This window comes from Symphalangus syndactylus, chromosome 16, assembly GCF_028878055.3.
Source record: "Symphalangus syndactylus isolate Jambi chromosome 16, NHGRI_mSymSyn1-v2.1_pri, whole genome shotgun sequence".
Lineage (NCBI taxonomy): Eukaryota > Metazoa > Chordata > Mammalia > Primates > Hylobatidae > Symphalangus > Symphalangus syndactylus.
This window is the reverse complement of record NC_072438.2, coordinates 76,813,413-76,819,817: the sequence shown is the minus strand read 5'-3', so window position 1 is coordinate 76,819,817 and position 6,405 is coordinate 76,813,413. Positions and strand designations below refer to the sequence as shown.

The window sequence follows — 6,405 nt, the reverse complement described above, 5'->3', positions numbered from 1 at the left end:
AAAGAGTCATCAAGAATGCACTCACACAAAGGGAAGATCATGTGTGAACATATCGAAAAGACAGCCATCTGGAAGCCCAGAAGAGAGGCATCAGAATAAAACTGCCTTGATCTTGGACTTCCAGCCTCCAGTAATTAAGTATATATACATAATATGTACTTAATATATACTTAAATATATATTGCTTAAGCCCCTCATACTGTTGTATTTTGTCATGGCAGCCCTAGAGAACTAATACACCTTCTGATCTAGGAAGTAGAAAAGATATTGTTAAACAGTAAAGTAGGTAATTATACTCAAATAATTCCCATTATATAAATATATACACACACATAAAATGGAATATGAATACATAATGAAATATATGTGAAATATAACTGTGTGTGTGTGTGTGTGTATACACAGTTTAAGCCTCCAGAATTTAAAAATATTTTCATTTCCTATTTATTTGTCTCATTATATGGAGTGATACTGGTTCAGATGAGGTGGTTATGCGGCCCCTGGACCAACAACCTCAGGTTAGTGAATGGAGCTGGCATATTTCTTTCTCCAGAAATTACTCATACCCTACCCAGAGCCTCAACCTGGTGTTGGAGATGCCCTTGATCTATTGCATTGCTTAATTCAAAAACCGTTGAAACTGAGCTTTTCTGTTAATAGTATAAAAATATGAAATAACATTCTTGAGATCCTGTTAATACCAATTTAACTGTAGTGATCAATTTGCTTCTCTCTCTTTATATTAGGTAAGACTTTCAAGATATAAAACAGGCTGGGCGCAGTGGCTCATGCCTGTAATCCCAGCACTTTGGGAGGCCCAGGTGGGCGGATCACGAAGTCAGGAGATGGAGACCATCCTGGCTAACATGGTGAAACCCCATTTCTACTAAAAAATATATATATATAAAAAAAATTAGCCAGGCATGGTGGTGGGTGCCTGTAGTCCCAGCCACTTGGGAGGCTGAGGCAGGAGAATGGTGTGAACCCAGGAGGCGAAGGGTGCGGTGAGCCGAGATCATGATGCTGCACTCCAGCCCAGGCAAAAGAGCTAGAATCCATCAAAAAAAAAAAAAAAAAAAAAAAAAAAAAAAAAAAAAAAAGATATAAAACGAATTGGGCTTGTAATCCCAGCACTTTAGGAGGCTGTAGCTGGTGGATCACCTGAGGTCGGGAGTTTGAGACCAGCCTGGCTAATGTGGTGAAACCCCATCTCCACTAAAAATACAAAAATTAGCCCGGAATGGTGGAGGGCACCTGTAATCACAGCTACTTGGGAGGCTGAGGCAGAAGAATTGCTTGAACCTGGGAGGCAGAGGTTGCAGTGAGCCGAGATCACGCCATTGCACTCCAGTCTGGGCAACAAGAGCAAAACTCCACCTCAACAAACAAACAAACAAACAAACCAATAAATAAATAAATAAGGAATTTACTGGTTATACTGTTTTCCAAAGAAAATTGTAGGAGTTGGAGTCAGGAGAAGATGGAAAGGGACCACTCCAACCACCACAAAAACTTTGTTTAAAAACAAAAATCTCCCAGTAGGAAAGTAGGATGAGACAGATGAAAGAGAATATTCTTAATGATGAGGACAGAAAAGTTCCAAAACAAAAAAGTACACAAATGACTTATGAACTCTAAAATCAGTTTAAAAGGTATTGAAAAATCAGAATACAATTTTAAACACAAGCTGTTCAGGGCAAGGATATTAGCTTTCAAACTAATTTTGAGATTTTAAATTTTACCATATTCCTTTGGAAACCAAATTCACAATGTATTTAACTCTTTAAAACTCAGAGAAGACATAGAAGCAGCTAGTTTTTAGTTATCTAATTAATCAAATTTGTACAAATATTTTAGTGGAAATTCAGTCAGCATATCTAACTCAGAGTTATTCAGTCAATGCACATTATTTAAAAAATGATCAACAGCTAAAATAAAACAATAAAAAGTAAGAGTTATTCTTACAGTACTCCTGGAAGAGTCTAGGCCTATAAGTCCCTATACACATGTCACACAGAGAAAATGCTATTTTATGTGGTGTATTACTGAAGTTTCCTGGAATAAGGATAAAGTGTATGGGAGTTTTTTGTTCTTTACATGCTAAGCATTCTAAATATGGAAAAATCATAAGCACCAGTTTGCAAAGCATATTATTAAAATATATTTTTAAAACTCTCATTTACTTATAAGAAGAAACAAATACTCAAGTTAAAAAAATGTTAGACATATTAATTTAACAGGATTTACTTGAGCAAAGAACAATTTATGGATCAGGCAGCACTCAGGACCAGAAGAGGTTAAGAGAGCTCCACTTTAGCAGCACGAACAGTGACATTTTATAAGCTGAATGCAGACATGAGGTAAAGAAATTACTTGATTGGCTACAGCCAGGCATTTGTTTATTTTAGGTATAATCCTGTGGAAAGTCCTTAGTTAGAGGACAATTGGCAGCTTCTGACAGGTAAAGCTTACGTTTCATTTCAATCTTCACACTGGGCTTCAGCTTGCTTACGTAGGAGTTCAAGACATGGCAGCTGTCTCAGCCTAATGGCCTCTCAATTGAAATTATTTTTAATGTTAAGAAAACTAAAATCTCTGAAATCTCTTCTAAGGCAATTAAAACCAGATAACTAACTAATTGAAGGCACTGAAAAGATTTTTGAGTGTTATTTGACAACATTTTGTTAGCAGCAGAACATATGCGAGTCGCACAGCACCGAAGTATATTACTGGTGGCAAATCTATACGGGTCTGAAGGAACCTCAGTTCTTCTCTCCTCAGAAGAAAGAATTTGACTGAGGGGCATAAGGCAGAGGAGAGACCGAGGCCAGTTTTAGAGCAAAAGTGAAACTTTATTGAAAAGCTTTACAGCAGGAACAAAAGGAAGCAAAGTACACTTGGAAGAGGGCTAAGCAGGTGAGTTGAAAGATGAGTGCACGATTTGCCCTTTGACTTAGGATTTTATACGTTGGCATATACTTCAAGGTCTTGCATCTCTTGTCCACTGATTCTTCCCTTAGGGTGGGCTGCACCCATGCACAGTGGCCTATGAGCACTTGGGAAGGGAGCACCCACAGTGTGTTTACTGGAGTGTGTTTACTGGGTGTGTTATTTAGACAAATAGCCCAAATATTCTCATCACTAACAGTAGCAGTTAGCTAAGGGATATTGCAACCCATGTCTGTATAGGGGAAAACATTTTTTTTTCTCTGCCCTTCATAGTTTTTTACTGGGCTTTCTGTAAAAAAAAACCACAAATTAACATGAGAAAAACAAATAGACATTTATTAACATTTATAGTTTTATGTATATATGGGAGACACCAGGTGGTGAGTAATTTTATAAAGTATATCTCAAAGAATACTTTTAAACTTAGACTTAAATATCATTATTACCTAAAAGAAAAAAAAGTGTGCAGGGAAAGACCTGGTTAAGATGAAATGATGAAGAAAATCACCCGTAACAAAGGCATGGTTTTGTTATGCAGATTTAAGTCCATGCCTTCTTCATTCAGTCATCTCTCAATTCCTGGTGCAGAGAGGAAGACACCCCTACAAACAGAAATTATCTTTTTGATGTAAATTTCTCTTACAGAAAGACAAATTTTCAGAGCTACTTCTGTGTCTGTTTCTCAGGGTAACCAGCTCAAAATAATCAATATGCCTAAGAAGCACTTTTTAGGATGGCATATTCTGGTCTCCAACAGTCATATTTTGAGTGATGTGTTTGGAACCCCACTGTCTGTATAGTCCATTCTCAATTATAAATAATAGAATATATTATTTATAAAATTATCTCCACTTTTATTGGACATAGTTCTAATTTAATTCTTTTAACATTTGAATACACTCAGAATGTAAAATTATTGAAACTTCTATAATAAAAATATAATTCTCTTATTTTACAGTTGAAATATAAACAATATATCACCAACTAAAGTTATAGTTAGACTAGAAGAACATATCCTTACAAGGAATACTAAGGCTTCATATGTGTTTGAACTACAGTGATACTTCACCTTCTAAGAGCTTTAAAATATCTGATCATTGGATGATTTGTCTCTTAGATATATTCAGCTGAGAATTTGTCCCTGGATATTTGTACTCAAATATACTACAACCAAAAGTTGAAACTTAGGTAACAGGAAATTGTTCTGATATATGTGTTACAGGAAAGGGGTCCTGATCCAGACCCCAAGAGACGGTTATTGGATGTCACACAAGAAAGAATCCAGGGCAAATCCATAAAGTGAAAGCAAGTTTATTAGGAAAGTAAAAAATGAAAGAATGGCTACTCCATAGAACGGCACCAAGGGCTGCTGGTTGCTTATTTTTATGGTTAATTGTTGACTATATGCTAAACAAAGGATGTTACCATATAGGGTAACTTCTTGATGCTGTCATGGCATTTGTAAACTGTCATGGTGATGGTGGAAGCAGGGAGAACGACCAGAGGTCACTCTTGTGGCCATCTTCGTTTTGGGGGGTTTTAGCCAGCTTCTTTACTGCATCCTGTTTTATCAGCAAGGTCTTTATGACCTGTATCTTGTGCCAATCTCCAATCTCATCCTGTGACTTAGAATGTCTAACCATCTGAGAATGAAGCCCAGTAGATTTCAGGCATATTTTACCCAGCTCCTATTCAAGATGGAGTTCCTCTGGTTCAAGCGCCTCTGACATATGAAGTAAAAGGGAGTCAAAAGTATTATTTTCAGATTGATCTTACCACATACATTCAGGAAAATATGAGTCCGACATACCAGAAATGATAATGGAAACAAAAATAAATTTCAGTGGGGTTAATGAGTAAAATTATTGTTTGCAAATTCAAAATATGAATCTAGACATAGAATTTTTCCTTTTTGGGAATGTGTTATGTTAAAGAGAACCTTTGGACAGATTAAACTTAACAGAGTTTAACTCAGCAAAGAACAATTCATGAATTGTGTACCACCACCGCACTCCCCTTACAGATAATGGAAGTGAGGAATAGAAACAGGTTGGTTACAGCCTGGAATTTGTCTTATGCTAACACTGTTGGAACAGTTCATCACTTTTGGCTGAAACTTGGTGATTTGTACAAGAATAGGTAAGAGTCTGTTTAAACATCCACTTAAAGTTACAGTTCACTATGTATGAAGGAGCTTTTAAGCTGAACTTACAAAGGGTTGCTTTAGGCTAAACTTAACAGCTATATGAATCGATATATGGAAACATATCTACTCTTGTCTGAACATAAGTGACCTTGCACTTACTATTGTCTGAACATAAGTGACCTTACACTTACAGTATATCATATTATGCCACTTGAAGAAGGCAATGGCTAGTAAGATTGAAGTGTTGACAATAACAGACTACAGTGTATCTTGAAATAAACACCTATTCACTGGGAGAAGTAAAATAAATTTTTTATCAAAAATACTAAAAAAATAAAATTTGAGTGCTCGCTTTAGCAGTACATATGTAAAACTGGAACGATACAGAGACGATTAGCATGGCCTCTGCATAAGGATGACACGCAAATTCGTGAAGCGTTCCATATTTTTGGCCAGGATCATCCCGATACCAAAACCTGGCAGAGACACAATGAAAAAAGGAAACTTTGGGCCAATATCCCTGATGAACATCAATGTGAAAATCCTCAATAAAATACTGGCAAACGGAATCCAGCAGTACATCAAACAACTTATCCACCACTATCAATTTGGCTTCATTCCCAAGATGCAAGGCTGGTTCAGCATATGCAAATCAATAAATGTAATCCATCACATAAACGGAACCAATGACAAAAACCACTTAATTATCTCAATAGATGCTGAAAAGGCCTTTGATAAATTCAACATCCCTTCATGATAAAAACTCACAATAAACTAGGTATTGATGGAACATATCTGAAAATAATGAGATTTATGACAAACCCACAGCCAATATAATCCTGAATGAGCAAAAGCTGGAAGCATTCCCTTTGAAAACTGGCACAAGATGAGGATCCCCCTCTCACCACTCCTCCTCAACATAGTATTGGAAGTTCTGGCCAGGGCAATCAGGCAAGTGAAAGAAAAAACGGGTATTGAAATAGGAAAAGAGGAAATCAAATTATCTTTGTTTGCAGAAGACATGATTCTATATTTAGAAAACCCAATAATCTCAACCCAAAGACTCCTTAAGCATATAAGCAACTTCAGCAGTCTCAGGATACAAAATTAATGTGCAAAAATCACAAACATTCCTACACACCAACAATAGACAAGCAGAGAGCCAAGTCGTGAGTGAACACCCATTCACAATTGTTACAAAGAGAATAAAATATCTAGGCATACAGCTAACAAGGGACATGTAGGACCTTTTCAAGGAGAACTAAATCTACTGCTCAAGGGTATAAGAGAGGATACAAACAAATGGAAAA

General features: G+C 36.5%; 1 non-coding gene across 1 annotated transcript; it reads left to right on the top strand.

Moving 5' to 3' along the window:
* The first annotated feature begins 5,439 nt into the window (after nucleotides 1-5,439).
* On the top strand, nucleotides 5,440-5,545 carry LOC129465111 (U6 spliceosomal RNA). Its single transcript, XR_008651882.1, has one exon. It is a non-coding gene; the product is annotated as a U6 spliceosomal RNA (small nuclear RNA).
* Nucleotides 5,546-6,405: the final 860 nt, after the last annotated feature.